An 11,972-nucleotide genomic window follows, 5' to 3' on the forward strand; every position below is an offset into this window, starting at 1 on the left:
GTAAATTCAAGGCCATTGTGGTATACATGGCGAGTCTCAGGACAGTGAGGGCTACATACAGAGTGAGGTCCAGTCTCGAAACAAAACAAATACCCCCCCCCCTCAATCTTATAACCCAATTTAAAGAATCCTCAAGTGGCCATGCCTGTGTGTGCTTGGGAAAACACACACAGAACATGTGTTCTCTGAGGAAGGCCGTTTCCTCATTGTGGCTCTCAGATAACATCTACAGGTGACATTCTCAGGGAAATCTACATACTGTCAGATATCTTAAATGTAAAACGAGAGAAAGCTAAGGAGGAAACAAACTCAAGCTGGCTCGGGTCCATAAAGACTTTCACTGTTAGAAACGTTAAAAGTGGGGCTGGGGATTTAGCTCAGTGGTAGAGCGCTTACCTAGGAAGCGCAAGGCCCTGGGTTCGATCCCCAGCTCCGAAAAAAAAAAAAAAAAAAAAAAAGAAACGTTAAAAGTAGAAGCAAAGGGGTTTGTGTGTGTGTCAGGGCTTCAGACCTGCCTGCAAAAATCTGTGGTCAGCTTTAGGGTTTGGGTTTTTTTTTCATTGTTGTTTTTTTGTGAGGGGTGGGGGTTAGATCTGTTTGTTGAGACAGGGTTCCCCATTGCCTAGGTGGGCTTCGAACTTACTATGTGGCTGAAGCTGGTTTTGAACCCTGTATTCTCTCTGCTTCTCCCTCCCAAGTCCTGGCATTCCAGGCGCGTGCCATCACACCTAGTGAGGTTGATCAAGTTGTATTCCTCAGTTTCCCCTGACCATGTTCGGCTGATGGCACATAAACGTCTCTCACGAAGGAAAAGGAATGAAGTAGAATTAAAGCCAGGGGCTGTAGGTAGCCGTGGCGGTGGTGGATCGGCCTGGCGTGTGTGCAGAAGGCTCAGGGTTCCATCCCAAGCACCACACAGACACAAAAGGAAAAACAATTGCTGGGTGTAGTGGCGTAGGCCTAGCACTAGGGAGGATTAAGGCGGGGATTGGGGTCTGTAGTTTGAGGCTAACCTGGGGGCTACAGGGCAAGCCCCATCTCAGAAAGCAAACTCCCAGACCACAGAAGACAGAACGAAAGTGCTTACGGCATTAGTGCGTGACCTGAAGATGAGTCATGGGGATTAATAAAGTGTTCCAACCTTCCTGCCTTGAGGACGAGTAGAGATTAGCCCCATTTAGATTCCGATCAGTACACACGGTACAGCTTTTGGAAGGGTTTTGAGTCAAAACCCTGAATTTGCATCCAAGATCCCTCCTTCCGGCTGTGTCTGGATTGGGCTGGTAAGGTTCTTTTCTTAGAGAGCCATCAGTACTTTTTGGCTGTACAGTAAGGGTTGCCACAAGACTGGAACCCCGCCTGTTACTGCAGCCTCTTGCCTTAGTCTCAGGAGTGGCCCGTCATGGCCACAATGGACACCTACCTCTGAGTCTTACGTAGCACGCCACATCCCTTCCTGTCTCAGACCCATTCGTTCCAAGCTGCCTCACGCCTTCCCGATAGCTGCCAGCTTTCTCACAACAGGTCTTATTCATGGAGAATGTCCACTTGCCTGCACATGGACCGGCAGAAATGTTCCCCGTACCCCTTCCCCACACCCCCAACTCCCAAGCCCTCTGCTCACACTCATTTAGCCAACCATGCAGGCTCTGAGCCAGCAACATCCAAGTGTCTGGACCAAACTCAACGCTCGTAGAGGATTTGGACTGTTCCTCTTCCATTAGACTCAGACTCCCAAAGCAGATTCTGTGACTCACCCCGGTATATGCTATGGAAAGACGCCATGTTTGGAAAGATGAGAAGGGTCCTAGGTGGGAAAGCTCCAATGGAGGGGCACACCCACAGTTCAGAGTCAAGAGGCCTAGGAGGCCTTTGAGAGGGGTCAATGCTTTCCTTATGGTCAGGACTTTCTTGGTCTGGAGAGAACAGGGAGAGAACAGAGGACCTAGTGTATTCCCAAAAACCCTTTCTTCATATCTCACCGTGCGATCCATTCCATTCACATGTGCTCCTGCCATGACATCACCCACCATGACATCGTCCATCATGACATCATCCATCATGTTCCAACGAACAGTCTTCACCAGAGCCGAGTATTGGGGACTGCCTGATCTTGTTTTTTTTTTTTGTTTTTGTTTTTTTTGTTTTTTTGGTTTTTTTTGTTTTTTTCCGGAGCTGGGGACCGAACCCAGGGCCTTGTGCTTGCTAGGCAAGTGCTCTACCACTGAGCTAAATCCCCAACCCCTGATCTTGTATTTTGAGCCTCCTAAAAATGAGCTAAATCAACCTCTTTTTTTTTTAAAGTCTCCAGCTTCAGGCTTTGCCCAGATTAACAGTAATTGTCAACTGAGCACAGCCTAGCATTATCTGAGAGAAGTCTGGATGGAGGAATATACCTGGAGAATATTGACCTATAGGCATGTCTGTAGGAGGCCATCTTGAATATTGATACAGAAGTGTCTGGCCCACTGTGGGCAGTGCTATCCCGAGGTAGGTGGTCTTTCTCTTTATAAGAAAGCAAGCTGAGCATGAGCTGCCAAGGGAGCCAGAGAGTGAGAGAGCCAGAGAGTGAGAGGAAAAAAACCCAGCCATTCTCCATGGAGTTTCTGCCTCAAGCTCCTTGTATCTCTTCTCTGATTTCCCTCAACGGTGGGCTGTGACCTGGAAGTGTAAGCCAAATAAATAAATCTTTCCCTCCCTCGGTTGCTTTTGGTCAGACTGTTTTGTCACAGAGATCAAACTAAGACGAGTCCTTTGTGATAACAACAGAAAAATGAACAGAGAGTGTGAAGATGGTTCCACTGACCCTGGGTCTCTCTCTTCCTCGGTTGATTCAGTGGTGACGTAGGGTCCTGCCCTTCAGCTGAGATCTTTGGGGCTTCTCCCCTGCTCACGTCAAACCGCAGAATTTCTTGACCAGGAAACAAATGAGCTAGAACAGGTTTCTGACCCCATCCCTGCCTCAGGGGCGGGTCCCTTCCCTCTGACAATCTTGATCTTTCCCTTTTCTCTTCCTGTTTCAACCCGGCACAGTGTGATCGTGCCACTCTTTGTCTTAGTGCCATCCCCCTTGACCCCTAGGCCATTGCCTTCCCAGGCCTGTCAGTACGGTTTCCTTACATACCCACACCTGGCAGTCTGTCAAGATAAGTGCCCGGCCTCTCCTTGGCCCACAGGAACCTATAAAGGTCTCAGCCACACTTTGGTGATGAGAACAAAGGTGACAGCCCATTGCGGAGGACACTTGACATCTCAGGGCCTCGGGCCACCTCCTTCCTAGGCACAAAGCCCTTAGAAGAACTGAGCTCTTGGGAGCTCATCTTCACCTCCTCTTTCTCAAGAACTCAGCCACATTTTGGGACCCAGGTGTCTCTGCCTGCCAGCCACAAGGAGGCAGAGGAAGATGCACAGGGAAAACCATCTCTGGTGCTGGCTGCTTCTGCAGCTCCTGCTTCTAGAAAGTGAGTGATTTTTATCTAAATGTGGATGGTCTGGCTGCTTTTGAGGAGGTGGGAGGCGTCGGGGGAATGGTGTATCATCGCCCAGGAACCAGCAACGGACACCGTGGGCTCTGGTCTCACATTGCTTACGACCTAAGTCACGGCTCCACTTGTTAAGCACGCCGTGTGGGACTGGCTTTCAAGGCCCCAGTGTATGCATCTGTGATGGGGGGGATAACCTGTGTGGTGTGGGCTGGGTGTTTAAATAGTGAGACTACTTGACTGTTTTTAAAGTGTCCTTTCTCTTCTGTCTGTAACCCCGATTCCAAATCACCCTAAATCAATCTTAGACCTAGAAGAATAGAGTCTAAAACTCTAACTGGGCTGGCCCAGGCCTGTAATTCCAGGTACCAGGGAGCCTGAGGTGGGAAGGTGGCAAGGCTTATCTGGGTTACGGAGCAAGTTCAACAGTAGCCTTGTCGATGGGGTGAGACTCTGTCTTGAAATAACATAGCATAGGATAAAATAAGAGGCTAGAAGTAGCTTGTGGGCAGAATGCTTGCCCGGTATATGGGAAGCCCTGGGTTTGGAATTCAGCAAAAGATTAAAAAAAAAAAAAAAAGTCAAGTCGAATCAAACCAATAGAGCTGGGCGTGGTCCCTCATGCCCGAGGTCTCAGCAGCCAGCCAGAGCTACCTAGCAGGACTCTGAAAATTTAAAAATGGGCAGAGGATAATAAGTGGTGTATTGGCAAGTTGATTTTAAAGACAACCGTGATCATAAAGTTAAAGGAAGGCTGCCTGAGTGAGGTGGTTGTAAAGCAAGTACCATCTCAGGTAGACGGGAAGAACCTTCTGGATTCTACAAAAGAGCAGAAGGGTGAAAAGTCCTCGGTGGGTTTAGTTCTCACCGGGTTTCTTCCAGGAGGCTTCCGATATGTTATAATAAAGGCTGGGCTACTGACCTGTGTAAGAAACGCCCCCCTCCGTGCCTCTCAGCACAGGGACCTGTTCATCTCAACACGCAGGAAGCAGAGGCAGGAGGATGAGTAATTTCAAAAGACAACCTGGTACAGAGTGAGCCCTCTCAAAAAAAAAAAAAAAAAAACCTAAAAGCCTTGACTGTTTTTTCTCTTCGGTTCTGACATCAGTGAAAACTCCATGTTCTGCCTGCACAGAATCGGGAAGAGGGAATCCTGGGGGAATTCATCATTTTAAACCAAAAAAAAAAAAAAAAAAAATCAAGCCAACTACAATTTACTTATTTGGTCTGCTTGCATATCTGTGCACCCCATGTACACAGAGCTGAGGAGAGCAGAACGGGGTGTTGGACTCCCTGGAGCTGGAGTTTAGGATATGAATGTTGGGAACCAAACTCGGTTCTCCCGAAAGCAGCAAGCATTCTTACCCACTAAGCTACCTCTCCAGCCCGTCCTCCAAACTATATTTTAATTCGTTAATTTTATCCTTTAAGACGTTCCTAGTCAAATCCACTCCCTTTCACTTGCCTGGTCTACTTTGGGTCACCCTTGGCTGCCCTGCAAGAAGGAACCATGACCAGGGACTGTGAGACGAATAAATCCTTCCTCCTTTAGGGTTGCTTTTGTTGGAGATTTGATAACAGCAACAGAATACATTAAATATTTATACACATGCACACCACACACACACAGATATAAAACCTTTATCCAGCTACCTGGTAATTCTCGACCCTCCCCGCTCCTGTCTGCCTGTTTCTCTCTCTCTGTCTCTTTCTGCCTCTGTGTCTCTGTCTCTCTCTGTCTCTGTGCCTGTGTCCTTGTGTCTGTGTGTCTCTGTCTCTGTCTCGTGCCTGTGTCCTTGTGTCTGTGTGTCTCTGTCTCTCTCTGTCTCTGTGCCTGTGTCCTTGTGTCTGTGTGTCTCTGTCTCTCTCTGTCTCTGTGCCTGTGTCCTTGTGTCTGTGTGTCTCTCTGTGTCTCTCTGTCTCTGTGTCTGTGTCCTTGTGTCACTGTGTCTCTCTGTCTCTGTCTCTGTCTCTGTCTTTCTCTGTGTCTCTATGTCTCTGTTTCTGTGTGTGTGTGCACACACATCTGCACATTCATGCTGTGTTTGGCAAATGCTTACTACTAAGGTGGGTGCTCCTAGCCATCCAATTCCTTCATGGTATATTTTTAAAACTTAGGGTTTTATTTTTAAACGTGAGAATATGGAATATTTACCATCAGATAAACTCAGACTTGCTTTTTTGATGTTATCGTGGCTCTTATTTTGTTCAGCTACTTGTAGGATTTTCTGTTGTTTGTTTAGGCAGGGTCTGCTGTAGTCTAGGCTACATTCACTGTGGGGCTGGAGCGATGGCTCAGTAGTTTGGAGCATGGGCTGCTCTTCAAGGACAAAGTTCCATTCCCAGAACCCACATGGTGGCCAACAACCATTTCGAATTCCAGTTCCAGGGAGTCCAACACATTCTTCTGACCTCCAAGGGGACAAAGAAAATATCAGTGTTTATAATTATTGATTGCATAATCGATGATAAAGGTGTCTACAGGGCACTGAGGAGCACTGGATAAAATCACCCATGTGATGAATTTGACAAAGGAGGAAGCAGAAAGCAAATATGTCAGTCTGCACTACTTGTCTTTTTTTTTTTTTTCCTTTTTTTTCGGAGCTGGGGACAGAACCCAGGGCCTCGCGCTTGCTAGGCAAGCACTCTACCACTGAGCTAAATCCCCAACCCACTACTTGTCTTTAATGGTCTTTCCTATTCAGAAAAGAACTTCTAATATACCACAGGATATGCCTTAACTAACTCCAACATACGCTCCAATCTTGCACCAACAGTGACCAGCACAGTCTCTGCCTCTTCATCCATCCCGACCACCACTGGGTCCATCACAGCCTCAAACTCTTCATCCATCCCGACCACCACTGGGTCCAGCACAGCTCTGACTCTTCATCACCCCTGTCTACCACTCTGACCAGCCTAGCTTCTTCCTCTCCATCTATACCAACCAACACTGTGACCAGCATAGCTTCTTCCTCTATATCTATGCTGACCACCCCTGGGTCCAGCACAGCCTCTGTGTCTATATCCACCCCAACTACCACTGGGTCCAGCACAGCCTCAAACTCTTCATCCATCCCGACCACCATTGGGACCAGCATAGCCTCTGTCTCTTCGTCTCCCCCGACCACCAGTAGAACCAGCACAGCCTCTGTGTCTATATCCATCCTGACCACCACTGGGTCCAGCACCAGCATAACTTCCTCCTCTACACCCACCCCGACGACCACGGGGTCCAACACAGACTCAAACTCTTCATCGCTCCTGTCTTCCACTCTGACCAGCCTAGCTTCTTCCTCTCCATCTACACCAACCAACACTGTGACCAGCATAGCTTCTTCCTCTCCATCTACACCAACCAACGCTGGGACCAGCATAGCTTCTTCCTCTCCATCTACACCAACCAACGCTGGGACCAGCATAGCTTCTTCCTCTCCATCTACACCAACCAACACTGTGACCAGCATAGCTTCTTCCTCTCCATCTACACCAACCAACACTGGGACCAGCATAGCTTCTTCCTCTACATCTATGTCCACCACCACTGGGTCCAGCACAGCCTCAAACTCTTCATCCATCCCGACCACCACTGGGTCCATCACAGCCTCTGACTCTTCATCACCCCTGTCTACCACTCTGACCAGCCTAGCTTCTTCCTCTCCATCTACACCAACCAACGCTGGGACCAGCATAGCTTCTTCCTCTCCATCTACACCAACCAACGCTGGGACCAGCATAGCTTCTTCCTCTACATCTATGCTGACCACCCCTGGGTCCAGCACAGCCTCTGTGTCTACATCCACCCCAACCACCACTGGGTCCATCACAGCCTCAAACTCTTCATCCACCCCAACCACCTCTGGGTCCAGCACAGCCTCTGACTCTTCATTGCCCCTGTCTACCGCTGTGACCAGCATAGCTTCTTCCTCTCCATCTACACCAACCAACACTGGGACCAGCATAGCTTCTTCCTCTACATCTATGTCCACCACCACTGGGTCCAGCACAGCCTCAAACTCTTCATCCATCCCGACCACCACTGGGTCCAGCACAGCCTCTGACTCTTCATCACCCCTGTCTACCACTCTGACCAGCCTAGCTTCTTCCTCTCCATCTACACCAACCAACACTGTGACCAGCATAGCTTCTTCCTCTCCATCTACACCAGCCAACACTGTGACCAGCATAGCTTCTTCCTCTCCATCTACACCAACCAACACTGGGACCAGCATAGCTTCTTCCTCTACATCCTCCCCGATAACCACTGTGTCCAGCACAGCCTCAAACTCTTCATCTTCCCCGACCACCAATAGGGCCAGCACAGCCTCTGTGTCTACATCCACCCCGATAACCACTGTGTCCAGCACAGCCTCAGACTCTTCATCCACCTCAACCCCCACTAGAACCAGCATAGCTTCCAGCTCTGGCTTGAGCACGGCCCACAGTAACCCTATACTGACAGTTTCAACTGGAACACATATCACCTCCAGTCACACTGGGACTCCGGGGATGGAGGTGAAGCCCAGTGGGTCTCTGAAGCCCTGGGAAATCTTTCTCATCACCCTGGCTTCTGTGGTCATGGTCACAGGACTCTGTGCTGGGCTCTTCATTTATGTGGTAAGTATCTGAAATGTAACAAGCTGCTTAGGGAAAGAAGGGGGTGAGTGAATCACAGCAGCCACCGTCTGAAGCAGATGAGATGAAATGGAGATTAGGAGAGTTACAAGCAGATACAAGAAGCTATAATCAGAAGAGTGTATCCACGTCCTGGGGTGTTCACTGTATCCATGTCTCAGGGAATTCATTGAATCTGAGAAAAGCTGGCCAAGAGGAGTGGAGGCCAGGGGGAGTTTTAGGGAAGGAGATGGTTACAACACAAAGGAAGGGTTGTTGGGAAGAGAGGGGGATGTTACAAAGTTGCCCACGGTAAGTGACTGGGAGGAACGAGGAGACCCCGCTCTTAAACTGTGGGTTCTCTTTCTAGAGAAGATATCTGTCTCTGAGAAATGCTGTTGATGGAATATTCTACAACCCCCACAACTCTCACCTTGGTCCTGGAGGATCCCATATGACTCCGGGGAGCCCTACTTCTTCCTGGAGGAGACCAGTAGTAACCTCCGAGGTCATAGCAATGAATGGGCTATGACTATTGCCGACGAAGCCCAGGAACTCGTCCTTCTGAGGAGACCCGAGCCACTGCTTCTTCTGCATAACCCTTTCGGAGTCCCTTTCTAGCTTTGTTCCAGCCCCCGACATCCTTGAGAAAGATACGTTCTTCTCTTCTGTCTTTACTAGACCACATGAAGAAGGATAATGCATTGTTTGGTCATTTCACAAAGAAATAAAAACACCCAACATGGCTGAAGAGAGAATCTATAGGCATGGGTGGGGATCTAGAGCTCTGAAGGGAAATTTCCCCGTTCCATGGGAGAGCACTCGTACTAGAAGCCATGTGGCCTTTCCAATCTCCACAGGAAAATCCAGAAGCATTGTTTTAGATCTGCGTATGCCCACTGGATCCAGTATCCTGGAGTCAGTTTTCTTTTTTTCCCCATTGCTGTGATAAGATATTGTGACCAAGGCAGCTTACAGAAAACAGAGAATATTGGGGGCTTATAGTTTAAGAGTCCATGCACAGAATGGCGGAGAGCATGGCAGCAGATAGGCAGCATTGTTGGAGCAGTAGCTGAGATCTCACATTTTGGGACATAACCATTAGACGGAGAGAAATTCTGGGAATGACTCGAACTTTTGAAACACTAAAGTTCAGTCTCAGTGATACAGCTCCTCCCACATGGGCACACCCCTTACACAAGGCCACACCTCCTCCCACAAAGACCACACCCCCAACAAGGCCACACCTCCTCCCACAAAGACCACACCCCTTACACAAGGCAAACACCCCTCCCATAAAGCCATACCTCCCCCCAACAAAGCCACACCTCCTGCCATACCTTCTCCCACACCACACCTCCTAATCCTCCCCAAAGCTTCATCAAGTGGGAACCAAGTAGTCAACAAACGAGCCTACGGGAGCCATGCTCATTCAAACGAACACAGCTAGAGATTTGAGGAAATTGAGTTGGCAAAAGTGACAGCGGAGGGACTCAAGGGAAGGGTCTACAACAGGACTGGTCTGGAATCAGAGTGGGTCCCCTCTTGTGCGTCACTTCGTTGGTCCAAGGTAGAGAGCTGTGTGCCCTTCTAGCTCTGGAGGACAGGGGGCAGCTGCTTGCAGAGACAAGGTCACTCTGAATCCAGAGAAATGACAAAAGGTTCTCACTTGGGGACAGAGTCTTCAGGAAAGAACCAGCTGTATTAATGGGCTCACCCCTGCTCACAGCAAGAGAAACTCAGAAGGGACAACAAAACTGGAAGTTATGTTTTACCCACAAGGCTGTGCTGCACCAAGAGGTGGGGACAATGTCACCATCATCTCGCTTTTAAGGATCCATCAAGGCAGGAGCCGTGTTGACCATCCTGAAAAAAAAAAAGATGCCTCCCACTGACAGGAACCTGGAAAGGGTTATATAAAAAGTATGGGGTTGGGGATTTAGCTCAGTGGTAGAGCGCTTGCCTAGGAAGCGCAAGGCCCTGGGTTCAGTCCCCAGCTCCAAAAAAAAAGAACCAAAAAAAAAAGTATGAAGGAACCGGGCGTGGTGGCCATGCCTTTAATCCCAGCACTCAGGATGCAGAGACAGGTGGATCTCTGGGAGTTCAAGGCCAGCCTGTAGTACAGAGTGAGTCCTGTCTGGGGTAGTCAGGATGAGCCCATTACCACGGAGATATTGTCTGAAGAAACAAACAACAAAATCCAAAACTGCTTCCCTAACACACACACACACACACACACACACACACACACACACACACACACACACACACGACACACAAAACCACTTGGGGAAAAGACGGTTTATTTCCTCGTAAGAGCAGCAATGCATAGAGGGAAACCAAGAGAAGAGTTCAAGGGGTTGGGGATTTAGCTCAGTGGTAGAGCGCTTGCCTAGGAAGCGCAAGGCCCTGGGTTCGGTCCCCAGCTCCGGAAAAAAAGAACAAAAAAAAAAAAAAAAAGAGAAGAGTTCAAGGTAGAAGTCGAAGCAGAGGTTTTGGAACTCTTTTTTTTTTTTTTTTTTTTGGTTCTTTTTTTCGGAGCTGGGGACCGAACCCAGGGCCTTGCGCTTCCTAGGTAAGCGCTCTACCACTGAGCTAAATCCCCAGCCCCGGTTTTGGAACTCTTTACTGGCGTGCCCAGCCCAGCTAAATGCTCATATACAGCCCAGACCCACCTGCCCAGGTGGGCACCACCCACATCAATTAGCCATCATGAAAATGCCCCACAGACTTGCCTCCAGGCCAACCTAAACGGAGGTTCCCTCCTCCCAGCCGCCGCATCAATTACATCAGGGAAACATGCCAGCTCACAGGGTGAACTGGTAAAGTAGACAGAAAGTAAACTGTACCTCAATGAAACTACCAAAATATCACAAGGCATATCATGTAAATACACACGTTCACATACAAAGCTAATTAACACGTCTCCGGCAGAAGAAAGGCCAAGGAGGAGGGATCCCCCAGTGAGTCAGGTGCATGGCTGTGCCGTCAAGACTTGTTTTCTCAACAACTAGAGCGTGTACGCAGAGCCTGTGAAGGTCACTACTCAGGATCCATCGCAGGATTACCAACATGTAGGTATGTATGATGTAAGTGTGTATGGTGTATGTAAGTATGTATGTATGATGTGGGTATGTGTGATATAAATATGTATGATGTATGTACGGTATAGGTATGTATGATGTATGTATGTACATATGTATGTATGTGGGGGATTGCCATGGTGGATGTGTGGCAGTCAGGGAATACCTGTGGGAGTCTGTCCTCCCCACCCATCTTGCAGGTCATGTTAGCATTCTGTCTAAGCTTCACTCCCACAGTTACCTGGCAACAGCCAGGTATGCCTAACACTGTAAAAGGGGCTGCTTGCCCCCTCCTCACTCTCTTGTTCTCTCTTGCTCCCTTTTGTTCCCTCTCCTCCCTTTATCCCTTCTCTCCCCATTCCTCCCTTCTCTCCATGTGCTTATGGCTGGCCTCTACTCTTCTATTTCTCTCCTTCTCTACTCTTCTTTACTCTCTCTCCGCCTTTCTCTGCCCCTGCTACCCTCTTAACTTCCCTTCCTCATGCCCTGAATAAACTCTAGGGGGGAAGGGATGGCTCAGCATGGGCCCACTGAGGCACCCCCTTTCCTCAGACCTCCATAGAACATATCTCCTCTCTTTATCCTTTTATTAACACAACAGGTCAGGCTTAGCAAAATGTGCCTTTACCTGCTAGGATCTCGTGATTCCATAAGCTACTTCTTTATCCTGACAATATCCAAGTCCACCAAGGCCATCAGACCTAAGCAAAAACAGTTTAAAGAGTAAAGAAGGTGAAGGGGCTCGAGACCCCATATGTACAACAATGCCAAGCAACCAGAGCTTCCAGGGACT

General features: G+C 48.8%; 1 long non-coding RNA gene across 1 annotated transcript; it reads left to right on the forward strand.

The window, feature by feature from the left end:
* The first annotated feature begins 3,229 nt into the window (after positions 1-3,229).
* Positions 3,230-6,481, forward strand: CB741658 (CB741658 gene). The gene has a single exon (NR_002316.2). It is a non-coding gene; the product is annotated as a CB741658 gene (long non-coding RNA).
* Positions 6,482-11,972: the final 5,491 nt, after the last annotated feature.

This window comes from Rattus norvegicus, chromosome 20, assembly GCF_036323735.1.
Source record: "Rattus norvegicus strain BN/NHsdMcwi chromosome 20, GRCr8, whole genome shotgun sequence".
NCBI classification, from domain to species: domain Eukaryota; kingdom Metazoa; phylum Chordata; class Mammalia; order Rodentia; family Muridae; genus Rattus; species Rattus norvegicus.